The sequence below is a fragment of the Aphelocoma coerulescens genome, chromosome 4 (assembly GCF_041296385.1).
Source record: "Aphelocoma coerulescens isolate FSJ_1873_10779 chromosome 4, UR_Acoe_1.0, whole genome shotgun sequence".
NCBI lineage: Eukaryota > Metazoa > Chordata > Aves > Passeriformes > Corvidae > Aphelocoma > Aphelocoma coerulescens.
In genome coordinates, this window is record NC_091017.1 from 16,463,329 (window position 1) to 16,486,967 (window position 23,639).

Genomic DNA, 23,639 nt, shown 5'->3' on the forward strand with positions numbered 1-23,639 from the left:
TTCAATAGCTAGTAATGAATCAAGTCCTGTGCAAGGGCAGGGCTGGATGTGCATCAAAAATTAGCAAGATCCAGCAGATGAGCAGATCATTTGGCACTCAAAGACACTCCCTCTACCAGCAAAGGCATTCCAAAACACCACAGAGTATATACCACACTTTTGAATCCTTGGCATCAGGGTGGTGCATGTCACATCTTGATTGTACAGTCACTGGGACACTTGCAGTAGAGCTGTGATTTTTTGCAAAGCAGGTTTGACACAGGGTGTCAATCCCCAAGCTTTGACCAAGGTCTGAAGTTTTTCAAATCTAGCTGTGCTTGCATTCAGGAGAAGAGCATTACAGCAGTCTGCATGAGAGAGTTAATCAAACTGGGGTGAGCCTTCCAGTGTTGGTACATCCAGTCACTGCCAGTGCTGAGGTCATCTGTGAGCCTCTGAGTCCCTGACCTGCATCAAACCATACCATCAGTCCTCCCACAGTGGGCAAAGTTAAATCACTTTTGGGGCACTTAAGGAGACTGTGTAAAAATATTAGAGGTCTGTCAGCATTTGCATGACTTAGCCTAAATCCTCTCAGCAGAGCGAATGTTTACAGTCTGAGGGGAAATCTTGCCCATAGCTGTGTGCAGACCAACTAACTTAGTCTGAAAGGACCAAATTAACCTTGGATAAGAGCTTTTTGTGCATGGATGGTTAGTGGATTAAAGGAGATGCCTAAGTGAAAGCCAGAGATAAGTGAGGGGAAGGAGCAGCCCTGGCCAGGCACTTGTTCAGCCCAGCCCTGCTTCTCTCACAGGGAATTTCTTGTCGGCAAGAAAGACATCAAGGTGCTGGAGCGTGTCCAGAAAAGGGCAATGGAGCTGTGGAAGAGTCTGGAGCACAAGTCTGATGAGGGGTGGCTGAGGGAGCTGGGGATGTTCAGTTTGGAGAAAAGGAGGGTCAGGGGAGACCTAATCACTCTCTACAACTGCCTGAAAGGAAGCTGTAGCCAGGTGAAAGTTGGTGTCTTCTCCCAGATACCAAATGATAGAATGAGAGGAAATGACCTCAAGTTGCACTGGGGGAGGTTTAGATTGGGTATCAGGACAGATGTCTTCACGGAAAGGGTTGTCAAGCATTGGAACAGACTGCTCAGGAATGTGCTGGAGTCACCAGCCCCAGATAGATGTATGATGTAGATGTGGCACTTGGAAACATGGTTTAGTTGTGGACTTGACAGTGCTGGGTTAATGTTTGACTTGATGATCTTTGGATCTCCAAAACAAATGATTCTATGATTCTCCCATCCCACACCTTCAACCTCAGTGCTGTGGAGCTGCAACTGGCCTGTGCTCAGCCTGCACTTCTTGCACTCCTTCCAGGGCTACTAGCAAGGCTCAACAGGAAAATTGGGCCCACAGTTTAAAATTTATTTACTGAGAGCTGGTAATTCCTTCTAGGGTTTTTTTTCAGACCCACTCACTCATACTTGACGGGAAAAGGAGGGACCTCCTGCTGCTCCCCAGCATGTGGCCACCTTGGCTGCAGCCCACCAGTCAATCACCTGTGTTTGGAGAGCAGGGATCAATTTAAGAACCCATTTTGGACATCATCATCTTCTTTCAGTGAGCAGTGATATGTTCCAGCTATACCCACTCACTATGGAGAGAATAAAGATGACTTATGGCAGCTGATGGCATTTGCAGGACATAGAGGGACTGCTGCATATTGGCTCCATGCTGACACAGGATCAGTGATTGTCTGACAGATTGAGATAAGACCATTCCTTGTCAAGATGCTTCCAGGCTACTGAGAATATAAAATCAAAGGATGTCTGGAAATACTGCTCAGCACTGCTGGGGTCTTGGAAAAAGCCATGCACAGAAAAAAGGACAACAGCCAGCCTGAATATTCAGAGCAGGAATTACAGTCAGGACAACTAAATCAGTAGGTCTTCAAGGCTCAAAATAAGCTTGAAGCTGCCTTAAACCATTTCTTTCAGGATTCCTTTTGTGTACCTATAGAAAAGAGGGAGTAGCTGACTTGCTGTTGTACTGTGCACTCTCCTGTGGTGCCAGAATGGTCTTCTGGCAGTCAAAGTCATACAGGAACAGTCTCAGATGTCTTTCAAGTTGAAATTTGGGTCCAGCCTGCTGTGTAATGAGCAAAGATCAGGGAATCACAAAGATGCTTATGACCATTTTTTGATTCTCTGAATTTGACTGGAGACTAAATGGATTAGACCAGACTCTCCAGTCTGCCCTCATTATTACACTAAAAATATTTCACTGTAACTTTGCAGATGGCAAGATTGACATAATATCCACTCCTTTATATTTAAGTTTTTAGTTAGCCTTATAAGCAAATCTGTTATTTGCCCTACTATGGAAGTAAAGCAATGCAAAGACATTTACAGAAATTACATTTTTTATATATATCAAGCAGCAAAATGAAATTAATATAAAATTACATATATTTATGTTCTTTTACCAGCAGCTGGAGTTAAAAATAACTGAAGTTTGGAATTAATTATAACTGGAGCTTGGGCTATTCATTTTTATGTTTAGGACAAACCCCCTGAGGTTTCTGTGACCAGGATTTTATAGCCAGAGACAAGAAATTTCACCACCACTGGAAACATACATATTCCTGTCAAGTCAGTTAGAGACACAAAATAGTCATCTTGTAGGAACATGCCCAGATAAACCTAAAAGGTAGGATTAGTTTAGTTATGGAAGATCTCTTTCCTAACTGCTATATATTGCAGACAGTAACAATCACTGGGAAAACTTAAAATATTCAGGGAGAGACACAAAATATAAAATAAATGGTTACAATGCTTCCATTTTCAAACCTGTCTAGATGCACAACTACCACCAAGCAGAACCAGCAAGTGGGAGACCTAATTCCTGAGAGATGGAAGTTCATTAGCCTGTGCTTGAGCTGATTAGGAAAGAGTTTTCTCACACAGCAGAATTTAAGATTTGTCTTCTCCTTCCCATTCCTTTCACCAGAACGGAATCAAAAATTTACAAAGACTTTTTGTGGAGCATGAAGATCATTCCTGGCAAGTAGGTCTGTGGAAGATCTCAGTCTTTAGGGAGTCTGGGGCGAAGTGGCTGTTCTGCTTCTCAGGTGGGAGAACCTTCTGTGTTTACACTCCTTCACTCTGCCTTTGGCAAAAAGTAAACACTGGACAAGAGGGATTATCCAGGTTAAAGTTCAGTGGAAAATAACTCTTGCAAAGCATTTTGATTCTAATGGAGAAGCACTTTCTTTTGCTACATAAAAGGAAAACACGACCCCCACACTGTAATGGCTCTGTTTTGTATGCAAGCAAACACAATTCCCCCCAACAATAGCTCTATTTTGCATGCAAGCATAGACACATTTCCCTTTGTTATTTTTTTTGTGGAGTGCTTTCAATAGAAAATGGTATTTGGTGCTAAGTATTAGTGCAGATCCCTCACAAATGTTTTTCATTGGAAAGAGTGCCCAGGAAGGAGGGACATAGGTGGGTAGGCAAGTAGGTGGATAGACAAACAGCTGCCTAAAGGCAAGGACAGAAGAGGCAAATGGGGAAAACTTCTGTTTGGACTGCACTGATCATTACTTCCTGGGCATTTTCTCGATGGAGTCAGAAGACCTGGTGTCCAGGTAGCTGTACTCTGACAAGGTTTGATGACAGAGAAGCAAACAAAACATCATTCATAAAACATGTCCACAGTACCTGCACTACAACCAAATGGGTCAGCTGGCAGTATAGGAAGAGCCAGCTGACAAGGCCTGGTAAGTCAGAGCAGCTGCGCTCTAACCCCCGTTGCTATTCATTATTTATTCCATTTGTTCTTCTTAAGATGGGACATGAAGAACAACACAAATTTGCCTTTTAGAGTCTGCTTGGGCAGACCAAATGGATGCCTGTCAGTGGGTTTACCTCATTGAAGAGCACTTACCACCATCAACAAGGGGGGTGTCAGGGCAGGACTGGCAGCATTTTCTAAACTGAGAGCTGTCTGAAGTGTGGGCTCACATGAGAGGACACATAGCCCTGGGTCCTACAAAGCAGGCAGCCTGTTGGAACAGTGCTGATCCTGCTCGCCTACATCCATCCCTAAGGGTACATACCCTGAAGCCAACCTTGCTAACTGGAAGGCTGCCAGGAGGCAAACTTAAACACCCACCAGGATAACCTACATCTGCAGCAAGGCTTTCTTTGCTTATCAATTGGCTTTGGTAAGATTGCTCACTGAATAAAGACAGTTTCTTTTCGTGCTGGAGAGAAATAACTGGAAAAGAAAAGAAAGCCAACACTGCTTTTTGTAGGAAATCATGATTTTATTAATTTTGTTTCTCTCTTTGTCCTGCAAGTGGCATGATGTGAGCCTTCTCTGAAGAAGAAAGGACATAGCTGCAGTTAGCTTGGGAATAAATATGCTCCAGAGATACAAAAGCCTGGGCTCTGCTCTAATCACAGCAACATGACTTCTGTTTTGGAGCTGTTTCACATCTGTCCAAAGAGAAGCACAGGCAGCTGGAGTTCACATCTGAGTGGAAAATAGCATGTGCACATACCCATATGTATGCTGGAGAGCCTTTGAAGCACAAAGCCAATGAGAAATAAAAGGGAACATATCTCATGTTAACATCAGCTAGAGGAGTTTGATGCAATCTTTACCTAGCAAGGAGGCTGAGGATCTAGGTCTGTCATCTTTCTCAGGAATGGGAGATTGATGCTGAAAGATGGATATAAGTGGTGCATGCAGAGTAATTTTTTCTTTTTTTTTTTTAATGTGTTGGTCAAACTGTTTGTGTAAAGGAGGGAATAAGTGCTCTTTTGCTGAACTGGCCATCATTGTGCATGGCTATTTCTCAAGACAGTCTTGAGCTGGATTCACAGGTCCTAGATGAAGTCAATTTTAATCTGTTCAATGCTTTTTCCCAAATTAGCTTAGAGATCAATGCCAGACTAGTCCCTGCATGGCTGAGGGTGAGCTGGTGAGTGGCCCCTGAGAAAGCTTCCTGAGGGTCTGTATCTTAACCAGCCATGCACGTTATGTCTTCACAACTGCAGCTTGTGACAAAACCCAGCACTTCTGGGGATCGATGACATAGTGACAGCTTCATTACAAGCTGAGTGACCCAACAATCTGACTTTAGCCTCAGCCAGAAGTTCTCTGAAGTTCCTTGCCTGAGCCTTAGTTTTAGCCTTGCCTTAGCCTTTACTGTGCTTAAGTCTCCATGTCTCTGTTTTTGTAGGTGAACTACGAAGCAGAAGGCATAGACTTTGAAGGAGATCCTGCAAGTATTTCAGCCATGGATTACTGCTACTTTATTGCTGGGCTTCATTTTTTTGTGTAGCTTCAACTCTGTTGTTGCCCCTGATGAAGTAAGTAGTGTTACAAGAGCAATGTCTTTTCAATTTTGTCTGCTCCTAAATGAATTCTGGTTTTATTTCTCAGCATAATGCAGACCCTACATCTAGTTTACTTATGATTTATATTCTGTTGAAAGTTATGAGCCTTCATGAAGCCTACTGGCTAATAATTAATTAAGCTCATTTTAAGTCATTAATCTATTGTTCTGCATGATCTTTCCAGAAGACATTTAAGATGTCTGATGCAATGTTTATTCTCAGCCCTTTTAATGCAAGTCTTCTCTATAAATGCCTGCCTTTATTTTCCATTTGCATCGCTTGCAAATGATTATCTATACAAGCCTAATGGTTTACAGTAACCCTTCAAAAAATAGGCACTTGAGGTGAACCCATTTAAGATGATTTTTTACAAAAGTCTAGTATTTCACCCAAGCACCTTATGAGCAGAAAGCCAAGTGCACTAAATGCATCAGCATTATGATAGCCTAAACCCATTTGCTGTGGTATTGAGGACTGACACACAAATGACCCTGGGCCTCAGCACATGGAAATTACTTATAATTACTCTATATTTTCCAACCCTCAACATGTTCATCTCATAACTCTTTGGTAGATGCTCCTTTGAGCTGGCTCTAACATTATCAGGGGAAATTCTGAGATCTCTGCTGGAGCTCTCCAATTTGCAGCTGCGTAGCTGACCCATTTTTGTTTAGGGCAATGTGTCTTTGGTTATAAAACCATCATTCTTTAAGCCTCTTGCAGGGGGATAAATGGAGGTATTTTTTTACTCTGTGCAACATTTTTAAACTGATAGACAGATACTCTTTGCCCAGTGTTTTTTTAATCTCCATTTCAAGAAAAATGAAGGTATTTGGCCTGGATTTTCAATTTGATTTATATTCAGAATTTCTCTCACATGTTTAAGTCTAGCTGATTTAAAAACATGAACAGTTTTAATTGTTACCAAGGGTTTCCATGTGATTTAATAGTGAGAGGGGATGTTGGCTTTCCTCATTATTTCATAATTTCTCATAAACTGCATACCAAATTCGCTTTCATCCAAAGTCAATTCCATTGAAAACCTGTAGGAAAGAAGACCTTGAAACAATATCCTACCACAATTTCTTTCACTCCATCCAGTCTTGGTGCTGTGTATCATTGCTATACCTTAAAAGTCACAATGTTGTGAAGTAAAAACAGCATCAAACTGCTCAGTCTATCTGCTAGGCAGGAGTCCTCTGAATTTATGCTGCCTATTCCACTCAAGTTCATTTTTTTGGTGTGTATTTATTAACACTAGTGAGTCAATAGAGCTGTGAAAATGGGAATATTTCTCTATTTCAAGTCATCAGGCAAAAAGGCTTTTTCTCTTTGGAGGCCAAGATCTTAAAGAATGGAGAGAATGCAAATCAGAAGTAAAAAGGATTTGATTCTTACTTGCCAAGGGGAGGTTCCCATCTTTTCTCACTGAAGTGCATTGGGATTTTTGCTATTGACTTGCCTGAGAAAAGGGCCAGACCTTAATTCGAGGGAGGGGAGAACATTCAGCTCTTTTGTATTGTTAGCTAAAATAAAAATGCTTCAGCTAACTAAGCTTGTGACCATTTGAAGAAGCAGTTTAGCAAGAAATATTCTCAGTTTTGCAAATGTGTAAGCCCCTAGAATTAGGGGGTCTTGCCCACCACAGCAGCAAATCTACATAGGTTAAGGAGGTGCCTCAATACCTCTTATACCCCATGGAAGCCAAATCTAAACTCATCGAGGAAACTCGACAATATACATCTTGCTAAGAAAAGAGTATTCAAATCTTAGAGGTCATCAAGGTTGTGTCTGTTCCCACCTGGGGAATCTCCTGGTGAAGAACCAACCAAACAACCTCACCTTCATCTTTTGCCACCAATCTATGTGAACAACCTGCTCTTGGGTACAGAGATTACATTCTGATCTGGCCACTTGGACAATGTCTTTTCCAGTAGTTTCTCTAATCAATCAGTCTACCCAGTCATACATTTATGCTGAAGCATTTCTTTTGTACACTTAAGACAGAACTGGGAACTATAATGGCAGCCCAGGATGACATAGGCTACATGACAGAACAATATCCCAGATTTTTACAGCTGCTGGGTATAAATTTGATAATGGATACCTTCCAGCTTGGGCAAGGTAATTGCAATACTTATTTTCAATGTGCAGTTTGTCACTTTCCCCTTCAAGTCAATCTAGCCCCTCGTAGTCCCTTTTCTTTTTGCCTTTTCAGTGGGTAACACATGAAATGTGAAGGCTGTGTTTAACACCAGAATTTCACTGTACAGGAGCACTGGGCTCAATGTATAAAAAAAATCACAAAGTAGTCATAATGAATTAGGTTATAAAGAATGGAAATTAAGACATATTGCAGAGGAGATAAAAGAAGAAGAAACCTTTTAAGGCAAATATGAAGCATAGACCATATTTATACCATCCAAGTCAGTATAATATAAGGGCTCACAAAGGAAGTTGCTAGATAAACATGCACACACAGAGTTCCCTATTCTGACTAGCCCCAATAAACATTTTCAGAAGTATCTGTAGCTGTCTTATTGAAGTTAAGAGTCCTGCCTAGTAATGTTCTGGTGTGGGAATCCATGAACTGGTGTTAGAGCAGTTATGGTCTTCACTGATAACCAGACCTCCAGTAGACATCTCTTGTGATTCTCATACCTACACTTCAGAGCATCTGCTGGTCAGGAGGCACTGAAATGTTCACTTGCATACAAGTATAGCCCAAGTGTACATTTATATCAGCCTGCCTGTTTTAAAAGACTGTGTCCCTTCAAATTGCTCAGCAGTTTTTAAAGAACTTGAAGCCCTAGTTGTCAGTAAACACACCAGGTGGGTCATGAAATGTAACCTGCAACTCAGCTGCTGGCAGGGGATTAAAAGCTGCATGAAATCTGTCTTTATCACTGCAGGAAGATGTGTAGAGTCACTGCTTTCATATCATGTTAGTTACTGCATTGACTTTTTAAAGAGCGGATAGTTTTCTCTGGCTTTGGTCACTAGTTCCTGAGAAAAACTATTAAAATTCAATGTAGTTTTGCTAATTGGACCAGCTAAGGATGCTTCCTTCTATTTGCTCCTACAGCTCCTGAAGGATGTGTGAATCAAATTCCATTGGGATTTCTCTTTTATCTTTGCAGCCAAAAATATCCCAGTATTTTCTTTCACTTTTCCCAGAGCAACATAAGAGCTGTGTGCTAACGCGTGCTGCAAAAATGTGTTTCAAAAAAGTAGATTGCAGCTATCCATTTGAATAATTTGAATTTATTTCAGCTACAGCTCCAACATCTTTAATTGTATTTTCCACTAAAGTTCTTAGGGTCTTGTTTGCAAAGAAGTAAGCTGGTATGGCAAACTGCCCTATAAAATCTGAAGTTTCTTGAGTATTCTTGCCAAAACAAGCCCAAGAGCTAACAAGGTTTGAAGTGACAGCTGTGGGGGAAGAGCTATATTATGTTAAATCGCACAGCAAGAGCAGAGAATTGTCACAGTGATCTACTAAACATGGAAGGAATCATATCTGTAAAGGCCTCGTGCTAAAAACCATGGGCAGCTGGAACAGAGACACTGAGTGGAATAGAGGTGTGTGAAACACCTTGTCTCCAAGTGGTTGCTGAGCACCACATGGGACCAAGAACAAAAATAGCCTAAGTAGAATGGAGATCTTCAGGATCTCTCTCAGAGCCAGAACCCCCCCAGAAACGTGGAAGGCAACAGAAGGAAATTTGGGAGGCACTTTTCCCTCTGTTTGTAAGCAGGCAGTGCCAGTAGGAATGAAGACATTCTGAAGGTAGCCTTGTTCCTGACAGCAGCTGGTTCTCCAAAGATTGTTGCAGTCAATAATTTCCTGTTAAGCAGAACAGAGGCTGACTGGGAAGCTGTAGTGCAGAAATGTGAGGAACCCTGAATTCCATGTAAAAATGAAAACATATGTGTAGGATTGGCTCAGAGCAAGCAGATTCTCGCAATTTTGAGGACTGTATTACAGCAGAATGGGCCCTAATGCAAGCTGGGAAGAAAATTCAGAGAAATTGCCGGAAAACCCAGAGTGAATCTGAACAAAACTCTTATAAAGTGCCAGTTAATGCATGTTAATGAGGAAGGAGGTCACTTGGCACAGTCTCCAGAGAGAACTCCACAGTTCTTTGACAAAGGATTGGTTTGGAATGAAAAAAATCACCAAAACCCCTATTCCTTCAGGTGAAAAGGTATGCAGAGCTCTGTCTTGGATCAAAATGAGAACACAGCACCTGGCATAAATTGTATAACCAGTACTTAAAAAGATGTTGTCAAAAAAAAAAAAAATCAAAAAAGGCAATGGGTTGCACCATGTCTTTAGGTTATTGCAGACATTCCCAGAGTGTGGCCAGCTCAGGAAAAGGATGACAATCATGTCTGTAGCTAAGATGAACTCCACAGAGCAGCAATGAATATGAAGACTGTCAACCTGAAAGTAAATATGACAGCTATTATTTCAATTTCAATACTGACACACAAACCACTGTTCCCAGAAACTATATTAAAAGAGCTTCAAGAATAGCCACAAAAGAGAAGACAAACTGATGAAGAGTGCTGTTTACACATCAGGCAGAGAAGTATTTTTCTGTAGCAGTGCTGTGTGCACTATCCTGCTGCACTTGGAGACCGCCACACCAGAGAGATGCCTGTGGTATGATACGGCGCTGTCACAACAAATGACTGCTGCTTCTTGATGTTAGTTTTCATATACCAGAGGAGACAAACAAGTTCAGGTGTCAGCAGCATCCCAGATGAACTGGACATTGTTGTTAAGGTAGGGTAGCAGATGGGTTTGGACACTCCTGGAATCCCATGCTATGTGAACACGGCTCACTTGTCATTCACAGGGAGCTCTGGGGAATACCTCCGTGGCATCAGGCTGTTCAGAGACCTGTGCTCTGCACTGCCTGGGCAGTGTCTAGTGCACAGGGGAGAGTGGAAATGAAGCAAGGTCCTTGCTGCAGAGTGAACAGCACAAGGAGCTTGAGCTCATAAGATTAACAGTTTCTATTCTTCTACAGTTCTCCAATCAGTATTTTCCTGTAGCCAGAGTTGGGGTTTTAGACACCAGGTCTCTCATGCAAATGAAGCAGAGCAGTGACGAAGGTTCCTCTCCCTGAGTAGGACAGTATAGCTAACTGGAAGAAGTCTGTTTTCTGTATGGTTTTTTTTTTTTTTCCAAAATTAAATACTCCAGTGAAAATACACCGGAAATTTGTCTTTATCAACAGCTGAAAAGCAGAAGACCAGTTTTCTTTTTTTGGTTATAAGTTTTGGTTTTCTGCACTTTTGAGAAAGATATAAGTTATTTTTGGCTATGAAAGAAATTGCAAGAGAAATCATTAGCAGAGGTTTTCACCCAGCTCAAATGTCATTCTTCAAGAAGCTCTACTTTTTTTCAGTTTTCTTCCGATGACAGTGTTAAACTAAGCAATTTGTAAAATTTGGTAGCTGTTGTCATTTGTGATAGGAATTGTCCAGAGACATTGTAGTTCAACAAATCCATTTCTTCTTTTAATTAGGATTGACATACAAGCTGCATCCAGGTGTTGAATTAATCTCTGGCAGGCTCTGAACTTTTTGAAGCTGTTTATAATGTTTGCAAATCTTTGGCTTGTTCCTCTAACATTACTTCCTTGCTGGCAGTGGCGGGCTTGAATGAAGTAGGCAGCTGAGTGGATATTTAGTAAAAATTATGTCTAATGTAACAGACCTGATAAATTCCATTTCCTTTTAAAGAAGTGTTATATGGAAGGTGCTGTTCAGCAAAGCACAGCTGATATAATGCTCTGGATGGCATGAAGGGTTTTAAGAAGTGGCTGGAAAGAACATGCATGTGCACAGCATAAGCTTTCAGTTACATCAGAATAGCCTTGCTATTCTTAGCCACTAAATAAATAAATAAATAAATAAGAAATACCATCAATAACTTCCAGGCCTTAATTTAGCATCACTACCACATGCATAAGGCATGTTGAGGCCATTGGGCTATATGTTACCTGGAAGATTATTGAATGTGTATTCTGTCAGCCACTGGTTCCTGCTCAGTTTGCAGATCAGTGTGAAGATATTTTGATGAGTACAAGACAACTGACCTGTGGTGCACCTGTCTGACACAACCACTCTCAGGTAACAATAAACTGATTGCAACTACACCATGAAAGAGCTGAAGTCCCATCATTATAACAGAAAAGAGGTAGCTGTGAAGTTGCTCACACTTGAGAAATCAGATTTTTTTCAGGTCTTTTCTTCCCTTGCTTGGTAATAGCCTCATTGCTTTAGTTTTCCCTGTGAAGTCCCACCTAGTTTTTCTACTGAGACAAAAAAGGTAGAAGAAGTGTGAATAAAATCAATTATTGTATATTGATACCAATTTTCTCTGCATAAAACATAGGTCATATGTGACTCTAAAAGGCAAAGATTTGGGCATAATAATTAAGTAAGATGACTGAATGCTAGGATCAGGTATTTAATCACATAGGAGTAGTTGCATACCTCATTGACTACGAAAATGCTCCCTGTGTGCTTTTTGGGGTGTGCCACATGTTGCAAAGCATATATTATCCTGTAAATATTAATGGTAAGTAATTTAAGATCAGTAGATGCCTGCTTTTCAGAACACCGCAGACGTGATGGTTACATTTCTGCCTTGTTGGACTTGCACTTTTGGGGCCATTTACTCAATCTTTGCTTGCTAGATCAGGAAATTCTTGAACAAATATAGTTCACTTTGTTCATCTTTGATAGACCCTCACAGAAGCCATTAATTGCCCAATGAGCCCAATGGACGATTAATGGTTTCTGTGGGTATTACATCAAACTGGTTACATATCAAGCTTCTAAATGGAGCATAGCACCAAGTTTAAAGAATACACAGAGGAGTGGTGTTCTGACTTATACATCCAGCTTCTTCATTGATTGGAGTCAAGGCCTGGGGCTGAAGTGTGATACCCCAACAGAGTGTGATCCCTCAACACTGACAGCCTGAGGACCTGTCTACAGTGCACCAATAAGATGGATGAAAGAGGGAAACCTTGGGTCTCTGCTGGGGCTTGGACCAGAGTGAAGTACTTTGGCAAGAGCAGGATGCCCGGAGGAGCTGCCTGAAGTACCTCGAGCCTATTTATGTGAAAACTCCAGTGTGGGGATTCACAGCGTTGGGGAACAGCTGAGTGAGTGTTTACGACTCTGCTTTTCAGTCATTCTTGAAATGAATGGAATCAGATCTTTCTGGAATCTGTTGGAGTGGAATAATAACTCCTTTATATACAGAATAAAATACGAATACACACACACACACACATATATATATATATATATATATATATATATATATATATGAAGTGACCTATGGAGCTTAATGTATAATCTGTCAACTTGTTTTAATTAATTTAGAAGGAAAAATAGATACAATATATATGTTATTTCTGATGTAAAATTAATAGTGGTTGTTTCATTACAAATGATCTAGTTACAAATATGCTGCCTTTCTTTTTATCAGCCAACATTTCAATTAGCATTTGTCTAATTTTTCTTTCTCCTTTATCAACAACCTCTTGGTTGTCAAAAATGAAAGGTTTAACTATTCTTTTCCTCCGTCAGGTTCCACTAAACATATACCACTATGTTTCTACATAAATTTGTGTATATAAGTTGTGTATGTAAAGGTACATCATGCTAAGAGCAAGGAAGACAGTAAAGAACAAAGCACAGTGTTCAAGAAAAAAAAAGCAAACAACCAAAACCCAAACTCCATTCAATCAAAGATGAATAAGTAATTTATTGCTTTTGAGTACTGAATATCACAAAATTCTGGAATTATAGAACATCTCCATTGTTTATGGTTGAGTAATTGACACTGAACCGTGCTGTAAATAAAATCTCTCCTGATGGGAGAGCGTTTTAAATTCCTTGCCAGGAGTTAGTTATAGAGACAAACGGAGACATTCCTGGAGTTTCACTGCTGCCAGATAGTTGTTTATTAAGTCTTATCAGAGAAACAGAGTCACTAGCGTGACCCAGGCAGAACACAGAGCAGAGAATGCAGAAGAAAAGCCTAATGATCAAGATTTACACAGCCTTTTAAAGATAATTTAACCAATGGTTACTAAAAACGTATATTATTTTCACTTTCCTACCAATTATTCAGTAACAGTCAGGAACTGCGGAATTTTTTGTACAATCATCCCAAATTACTTTTACTGCTGAACATGGAGTAGTAGAAGAAGAAGAAGAAGGTTTAGAGAGCAACAATCCTCCATTTTGATGGTTTTTGCTCTTCTCTATTTACTACAAAGAGAAGCCTAAAACCTCTAAATTTTTCACCCTGTGACAATCTTACATAGTAGTCTATCACCTAATTCACACCACTGTATTTTCTAGTTCTTGTCTGATTGTTGGTAATTTTTTCCAAGGTTGGAGTTCAAACCAGTGTTGTTCAGGGGGGTAAGAACCCTTCAAAACAGGCAGAGAAATATTCTCAGCACTCTGGGTTCCTACAAGTAACTTTTCTTTTTTAGCTTATTAGCTGGAATAACAGAGTGATGTTACAGAAATTTACATGTGGAAATAACTTTACACAAAAGTTATCATTTAGTTCAAACAGCACTAGTGAATTAATAACATTACCCTGGTGCATATTTAGATGGAGTATATTTTCAGTTGTACATGGAACTTGTTAAAAAGTAGAAAATATGTGCACATACATATATGAAAAGAGATAAGAAAAGGAATAAGTATTCAAGCTGAAAGCAAAATCCCTGCTTGGCCTTTAGTCTACTAAAATAATATTGTTTTAATACATGTCAAACAAAAAAAGCCAAACCACATTATCTTATACTTTCCTATTTCCTTAATGAGACTCGTCTTGTCCTCATCTGCTTTTAGTTCTGAGTTTGAAAACCTGAAAAACTTATCTTCAAAATCAGAATTATTTATCTCTATGAGATTAATACATTCTTTTTGTCTTGATGGAAAAATAGGCCACCAATACACAAGGTGCGATATGTGGGACTACTGCTAAATTCTTTTCTTGGCTGCCATCCCATCAAGTGAGTCACATTTAGTCAAGATTTTGCCTTTATTACACACTTGGGGTCAGTATCCTGGAGATTCAGTGGTTACTAATGGTTACTCAGACAGAGAAGTGAAGGAAAGGGTAAGGCAGAAAAAAGCATACACATAAGGTATATTTTTACAAGTCCTGCTGCAAGACCGCAAGCGTGAAAGCATTCCCTCCCTGTCCCCCACTATCTGTTTTGGGGGCTGAAAAATGCACTTTTAATGGTCTCAAAAAAGCAGAGTGATGGTAACCCCCTTTTTGAGTAATCCTAAAAAGTCCTGTGACAGCAATCCAGGAAAAAAAGCAAAGATCTAATTTAGGTCCAGCATCTCTGAAATAACAGGTGCTCCCTAGGTCCTCCCCAGCTAAGTCCCCCAATATCCAGCTGTATAAGCCATGCTGCAAACAAAAGCAATGAAGGATGCAGCCAAAGAAAAGATAGATTCTAGATATAGCAAAATTCAATAATTAGTCTAATCATATAATATTAATTTTTCTGTATATCATGTAATTGTCTCTTCCAAATGTCTGCTCATGTATCTGTCTGGCATTCAGATCATATTGTCGTTTCAAATCACTACCATTTGATCTAATAGCCCAAAAGTTTTATTAATGGTTAAAGGACTAAGTGAATTGGCCACTTAACCACATGCCTGCATTTCAGCAGCTTCACCAGATGACCATTTTGCCCGAACGACTGTGACAGGAATTAGAGCTACTGCAGCTCCCTCATTCATCATTGCTCATTGACCTTTAACTGCAGCCAAACTGTATTGGACTGTGGTTAAGGTGTCCAGGGGCATTGTGAGTTGCAAGAGGAGAAGATGCAGTAGAGAGCAAGAAGGGAGAAGAGAATGTTATTCTCTTTTGGGGTGACATTTACCCCCTTTGAAATCAATAACAAAAATACCATGACACCAAAGGTGTGTGGACCAGAATGTTGTCGTGCAATTAAATGCTGGCTTTTCTCATTCGAAGAGAATACATATTTCTCTATTTAGAACACTGAAATGAATGATCTCTGTTACTGAAAGAAAGTTATGTGGGAGTAAAATAGTCCTTGAGACTAGAATCCTCTTGCCAGCTTAGCTCTCTGCTACACAGTTTTGCGGCTAATCTGGGCACACAGAAAGGGTTTCCAGCTGCTCTGTGCTTTCCCTGTGGAGGGATTTTATTGAGTGCTTGTGTATATATGTGTGGCAGCACCTCTTTCAAGCACTATATGCAACAGCCAGGGAGGCTTATTGGTGGGTCTGGTTTGTTGATGGTTTTTTCTTTGGTTTATTTGAGGGTTTTGTTTGTGTATTTGTTTTTTTTTCTTTGTATCCCAGAGGAAACAGCTGGGGAAAAGATTTTGGTGTAGACCTGCAGGCTTCTTATGACAGTTTTTTGAGCTGTTTGTTATGTTTGAGTTAACTTGTCCCACTTTTAGAAAATATGGACTCCTAAAGAATGTAGATGTGCCTGAGAAACATTAAAAATAAACAAATATTTCAGTAATACCACCCAAATTGTCTTCATGTTGTTGGACAAAATAAATCAATGTGGGTATTTGCAGTGTGATGAACCAACAGTTGGGAACATATTCCCAAAAGGAATCCCTTCAGCCTAGGCTAAAACCCATTTTGCTACTTGAAGTCAATGAAAATACATTTGCAAGTAAGAATTGCTCACATACACAGGGTCTTTAGTGAGGGAATTTGTACCAGCGGCCCACAGATGAGATACAATTTCAGATAATTTTATTAAAGGTTGGGTTTGTATCTACTAGGAAAAAGATGGAAACTTATTTCTGTCTAACAGTGTTAGCCTAAAAGTTCAGTTTTTTAATAAGTAAAAGTTCCTGAAAGCAATAATGTAAAATCTCCATCTTTAGTATGGTTTTCATTTACTAAATAGCTTCTTCCCCAGTTGTTCTGTTTGAGCTCAAGGCTTCAAAATTTTGCAAGAAGCAGTCATTTTTCACATGATTAACACACAAAAGGAGCAGACAGGCAAAATGGCATCCTCTGTTCCTTCAGTATTTTTAAATAATTAGTCCATTTGATTTTAATGTAAAATACATTTTTCAATTTCATTGCAAGAACATGATACATTTATGGAAAAAGCCCTTTAAGTACAGCTTTTTCTCAAAATCAAGCCACCTATTTCTTCCCTTTTTCCCCTTTCCTTATTAGAGTGTTTCTGTACCTTACACCAAAGGACAAGAATCAATCACCTGTTTCATGCTGAAAGCTACCTTTCACTCTATTAACCCTTCTTTTTTGCATCACTTACAGGGGCAAACCCTCAGCTGGTGTGGGATGATCTCCAGTGAGGTTAATAAGCTGGTCTCTATGTAGAGAGCTGCAGATCCAGTCTTGCTTTTTCAAGACCATATAACTGAAGTTGTTTATGATATAAATATAATTCACAGATTGCCTTTCAATTTGCTGATAATTCTGACACTGTAACTGTTGCTGTCTTAGTTACTGCTTTGTATATACTGATTTTCTAAATTGCTGTTTTACTTTTTGCTTTCCTTTTTTTTATTCCCCCCGATTAGATTTCACTTCTTGCTATATGCCAAAGGCTTCGGTTAATCAGGGATAAATTTTAAACTTACTTCTCAAATAGTTCCTGTGAATTTTGAGGCCAAAAAATATGTATTTCTTAGAGGCAGTCTTTGTTTTATTTCTATGCACAGGGGTTTTTTTGCACACACATCGGTTCATTTGCAAACATTGGTACCATCTAACTAAAGACATTCCTAAGAGGCCAAAGCTGGGTATTTTAGTAAATCGTTATCATGGTTTCACTTACAGGGAGGAGTAGGATTTCATCACCCCAGATCCAGTGTCACTGTAAAATCCGTTCCTACAGTTTCAGTGAAGAAACAGAAATACGCTGCCTCCTATGATTTTGCTTGTGTGTTTATACTGAGCATAACTGTGATTTTCCATGTTGACATGAGATTCAGTGTGCAGTCTGTGGAAGAGGCTTCGAGACCAAGGCAGGAACCCAAAATCCAAGCCAGCACAGGGTGCCAAGAGAGAATGAACTCCAAGGCTGCAGTGCAAGACGTAGCTATGCAAGAGGATGTATTTCCTTAGCAAATGGGTTAGGTAAACATCTGTAGCTTGTCAGCTGGAAAGGAGGGAGTAAAGAGCAGTCTTTTAAGTTTATTCTTAGTGCAAACAGATTAAGTGTATCTTGCTTTTATTTCTGTCATCTACATCTATGTAATCCATGACATTACAATTGGCTTTCTGCTTTGGATTTTGTAGTCTAAGTAATCTGCTTTTAACTTTCACCTAACTTCAATGAAGAATTATTTCAAGGTCCCTATCTAGCACCAAAACATTCTGTGGCTGTCCTTACACTCAGAGGTCTGAACCACCCCTACACACACCTGGAAGTTGCCTCCTTTTCTCTACAATACTCGAAGGCAAGAGGATACACGTCTGTGTAGGACGCATTAGTCTGTGTTGAGAGTTAACAATGTGAATATAAGTACAAAAAAAGTCTTTCTGCAACCAGAAAAATTCTGGTGTGTGACAGGTGATGTGGCAGTTAATCTGCCTGATTCCGCAGAGTCCTGGCAGAGTCAGGAAGCACCACTCAGGGCACATCAATAACACCTCAACACTTACTATTGATCAGAGAGCTAATCACCAGCTGAAGAAGGAAAGTTTGCATACCTGCTGTTATCAGCTCAGACTGGAAATGAGTAAATGTGGAGAAAAAGTGAAATTAATTTTCCTTGTCTTGCTTGCATTTTATATACAAAAAGTGTTTGAAACAAAACCAGCCTATAAAATCCTTTGTCATTATTTCCTTCCTGTTTCCCTTCCAGCCCAGCTAGTGCATTTGCAGTCAGGTGAGCTCTTTGGAATTACTCTCCCATGCAGGAAATTATGGGTGCTATGGAATACTACTGCAGTCCAGTTATCTCTGAAATGCTGATCTGCCTGGCTTACATGGAGCTGAAATTCAGTTATTCCCTTTGACATGGAGTCCGTTGTGAATTTACCAGATGAACTTCCTTGACAAATAGCTATCAGCCACTCAATCCATCACTTCAGGGAAGCTGGGCTGCCTCACACTTTTTCTTTCCTATGCTTTTATCTTTTTTTCTGCCTCTCAAAAAGATCAAGGGGTAAAATCCAAACCAGTATTCAAAGGTATGTGATTTAGAGCACCAAACAAGTAACAGAGATCTCTTAATATTGCATATTATACAGTAATAATGTATTCCAGAATTTCCTCCTTTTTAATATAGAAAAATCAGATAGAACTCTTCATTAATATTTGAATTGGCATAAATGTTGAGTTCCCAACTATCCACATGGTAATTTACACTTCTACTGTAGCTGGTGGGAGGTGGTTTGTTTTTCTTTGTGCTAATACAAGGATCTCACTTCCTGCGACAGGAAAGCTGCAGACAACAGTTGCACTGCATGGGTGAAAGGCACAAAAGGAAAGAGAAAATATACACAGAATAATTTTTCTAAAATCTAGAAGAAAAATGTATGTTAGTCTATTATGTCTCATGTCACGCAGATTAAAGTATCTAGCAAGCATTTTTACTGAACCACAGAATGGCTCACTTTGGAAGGCATCTTTGGGGAACAGCTGGTCTCAATCCCCTGCACAAGTGGATGCACAACTCTCAGCCTTGTCTTAGGTAAGCAGCCATTGGTGGAAATTTTTGAAGAATTAATATGTAAAAAGGAATATTTCTGTTCAGAACCTAGCCTGAGAAGAGGGAGGTGATACCCAGCAGATATGCAACATTTTGGAAAATTAGGTAACCTATAGATTTCCTAAACTATACACGTGGTACTTTCCCATAAACTCTGGGGATATCCATGAGAGCCACCATCCCAGTGTCTTCTCCTGCAGGGCACTGGAACAGCTGTGGATGAAGCATGGCTGGAAGAGGGTTGATGAGGGAAAGCCTGGTCCAGCACAAGACTTTTCCCTTTGGTCCTTGGCACATGGGGAGAGCAGGATGCCCTTGGTAAAGTTCAATGAGCAGCAGGGCCCAGGTCTTGGAGATGGGGAAAGCCCAGACCTACAGCTGGTGTAAGCCTGGAAAGGGGCAGCTAGAGGAGACAGAAGGCTGCCAAAATTGCTCACTTTCCAAAGCCCAGGGTGGACCAGGTGCCCTCCCCTGCACTTCCCAGACCAGGTGCCCTGGTCCCTTGTGCCTGGGGTTTCAGCACCAGCAGTCTTTCCCTGTGCTTTCCTTGAGAATCATGAGGATTGCTTTTCAAAGCATATGAGCTTTGTCACTGCATGGTTTTGCTGTTGTTGGTGGCATTGCTGTTGTTTTTCAGTTGGTTTTTTTTTAAGGGAATAAAGGTTATAGGAACATGGGGTTTGCCTGGATGTCTGTCTCTTGTCTCTTTTTTTTTTTTTTTTTTATGAGCCCAGTGGCAGATTTCAACCAAATGTGCCAGAGGGTTAAAGCTCTCCCAGATAATTAATAAATGCCATGAAAATAGTCAAATGGATAGAGGATACAGATGCTGTGAATGGCCTTACTGTGGGAAAAGTTGCCGAGTGGTATCCCACACCATCAGGCAATAGAACAGTTACATGGGAAAAGGGCCCCTGTAAATGCCCCAAACACAGGGTTTGCTTCAGCTGGGTTTGTGTTTCATGCATGCCAGAGCCAACCACTTGTAAGACAAAGTTCCAAAGAAAGCAGGATTAATTCCTTCTGTGCACAGCTAGCTATTGGTTTTCGGATTGGAACCCCCTCAAAATGTTCCTTGGACTCAAATGTTTGCATTTTTAAGAATACTATTATCTACCTGTAAGCAGGTATGATGAGGTGATCTAAACAGGAAAAATGCCAGTTCCCTTATTCTCCTCACAACCACTTTACCTGCAGCAACATCTGCGCTTCAAACACTTAGAAAAATGGGCACAGCTACAACACTACCAAACAAACTGTACCTGTAAGGATAATTGGATGCAAAGCTGCATATGTTTAGTGTGCAGGATTCAAGAACAGAGAGTGGAGTCCAGCTGAGGAATTAGGAGAATCGGCTCATACCATGGCACAGTGATTCCCTATCCATTACAGAGATGCAGCAGTTCCCCCAGCAGAAGGTGGAAAAAATGGCTGAAGGCAGCAAGATCAACAGCTCTGAATATTTTACATTAACCACTTTTGGTAAATATTCAGCTATCATGGCATCCTGGAATAACACTGAATGAAAAGTACACAGGGAAAAGTAAGGCGGGAGAGTCTTCCTGTGACCAAACATTCCAGCTGTGCACAGATGCATCTGAGGCACAGTTGGGGCTCAGTGCCAGATGTTCCTGGTCAGTTTTAGGAATACAGTAAATTCCAACATTGGACAGATTATCTGAAAATTTAGAAGATGCCAGGAGGGTCGTTTGCAAACCCCTTCCTGGGGTTCAGAAGCTTATCAGCCTTGCTCCGAGGTTTCTGCTATGCTGAAAACTTAGGATGGGCTTTGTGGGATTTTAGCTGCAGTCCAGAGGAGTGGAGGTTAGAAAATAGACACCTCTTGGCTCTGTAGCCCATAATTTGGGGAGTGGTTTAGATCTGTGGCTCAGCCCAAAGTTCAAGGGAGGGAGTAGAGTCAAACTTCCTTCTCTAGTCCTACTCTCTTTGAAGAAATATTTTGAAATAAAAGCCTTTTCTGGATGGCCTGTGCAGAATTCATTACAAAGCAGAGTCTCAATTGTTTTCATAGTATCAACCATGTCTTCAATATTCTGGGCTATTTCCAATATTTCTGCTAACAGAAGAAAGAGAAAGCCTTCTCCTTTAAATCTCTGTTTTAGCTCAGCTGGTTGTGCACTCTGGGTGGGTGATTTCAGGTTACCTGCTCTCTGTGCCATGACACGACTACATGTAAAGCAATGTAGTATTTTAGCACATGTTCAGTACCAACAAGCCAGCATAAGCAAGTGGAGAAAACAGAAGCTTAATCATTACTCCATGTTCCTGGTGTATAAAGAGAAATACTGTCCACCCACACAGTCTGTGATCAATGCCAAATCTTCTGCAGCTTAGGGCTTTCGTTCAGTTTCTCTGATTTACACTTGTGCATCCTTCCTGGCTCCCGCTGTTTTGGTGATGTAATGAACTCACTGACCAGGAGCTATTCTGACACAACGCACAAATAGAAGGGTTGGGGATGTAAGGCTGAGTTATAACTGATGAGGAGGAAGGTCCTCTCACCAGGAGAGGCTGAGAACAAAACTCTTTGTACCTTTCTGGGCTTCCTGAGGATCTGTGGTGGCTTAGGCTTGGCAGGATGTCACCAGGCTGTACACAGTCGCACAGAGTTGTCCACCTAGGATCCATTTACCCCTCTTCCCCTGATGTGCCCATTATTGCCAATGTTTTAAGAGCTCCTGCATCTCCTTCCTCTCCATGTGGGTGCTTTATAATGCCCTGAGCAGAAAATGGGTCTTTTTTGAATGACACCTGAAATACGGCCACAATGACATCACTTCGCTAAAACAGTGCCAAGATGAGATGCTCAGGAGATTCAAGAACACTTCTCTACTGTCCTTGTTAAAAATAGATCACTTAAAATATTGTGTTGGGTTGTAATCACGAATGTCTCAGCCATGTGCAGACAGTGGAGAAGTTTCAAGTGAAAATAATTCACCAACTGTAGACAAATTGATTACGAAAATGCTTTTCACTTTACAAAAAAAATAGAAAAAAAGAAACACAAAACACTGGGACAGGGTGGTGGACATCTTAACACCCAAATCAGGAATCTTACATCAAAATTACCTCATGACATACAACATGGGTAGGCACTATTCAAGGGATAAATCCTCTACTAATATGAATAAAGAAGTATTGGAAAGGAATTCTGTGTAAAACAGTGGGAATGGATGAGTGCATCCAAAATAACTGGAATGCTATGCTTTCCCTCCTTCTTAGGCAATTCTTATAGTCCTGGTTACATTGTACATTAGAGCATCATCCATTCCCCCAAAAAAACTCAAAACAAGTTGAGAACTTGTGTTTCCACAAGAATTTTTATAGGAGACTTAGGCTCATTCACTCATTTTTAGGTGCTACAGCCATAGAATCTGTACTATTTACAACGCAGATAGTCTTGGGAAAAAGCAGTTATTAGTAAGACTTTGACTGTCTCATTTTGGCTATGGAAAAAAGTGAAGACAGGCTTTTTGCCCTGGGAGTTATGATCATGAAAGAAAATGATGAATTAAACCAGCCTTACCGAAGGCTGATATCTGATGTGTTAGAGGTCTAAGGAACCTAATCTACTTGCTTGTGAGTATACAGTGGATATAAAGATTATCAGCAAGGGCAAAGGAGGGGGATTCTTAATCTGAAATAGATATTATTTGCAGCTTGTCTGCCTTGTGTAGGGTTGAGTGTGCATGCAGACATCTACATGTTTGCTTGAACTTAGAAATCTCACTGAGCCTTTATATGTGAGAGTAATATAGCGGACTCATAAGTAAATGGGGTCAGCCATGCAGGACTTTTTATTTCTTTTTCTTTCTCCTTTCTTGCTCCCTAATTTCTTATCAGTGAGAATATTTTGCTCCTCTGTGGCTCCTGCTAATCAGGGTCATTTTTCTCCTTGCACACTGTGGTACCTTATCAATATCAGAGTAAATACTGCCACTGATGTCACTGAAGACAGGTTTAGACCTTTATATGTAAGTATATTACTGATCTAGAAAGATAAAAAAAGCAAAGAAACATAAAATCTCACAATACTAATATATATAGATACAGTAATAATGAACACAGTTTTAAAAAAATCCTAACTTGAGGAAAAAATCTGCTAAAACCCCGGTTAGGCAATACACACCATTAATTCATATATGCTGAGAGAGATTATGAGGTCACATACAAATCAAGAGGCTTTGAGATTATGAGTCTGGGCTGATGATAGAGCAACAATCCGATTTACTATTAATTGGTTTTAATGAGTACCCTGAGAGTCTGCTTTTCTGCAGGACCCGATCCGCCTCTGCCGTGTAACGTCTTTTCTATGGAAACTTAGGGAGATGCACATTGCAACAGGATCGGGAAAATTGTAACTCTACCTATTTCTTAGCATCTTATGGAAGAAGGCACTAAGCACTGTACCTTACACATTATTGTAAAGAATTGTTTTGATGATATAAATATTAAAATGT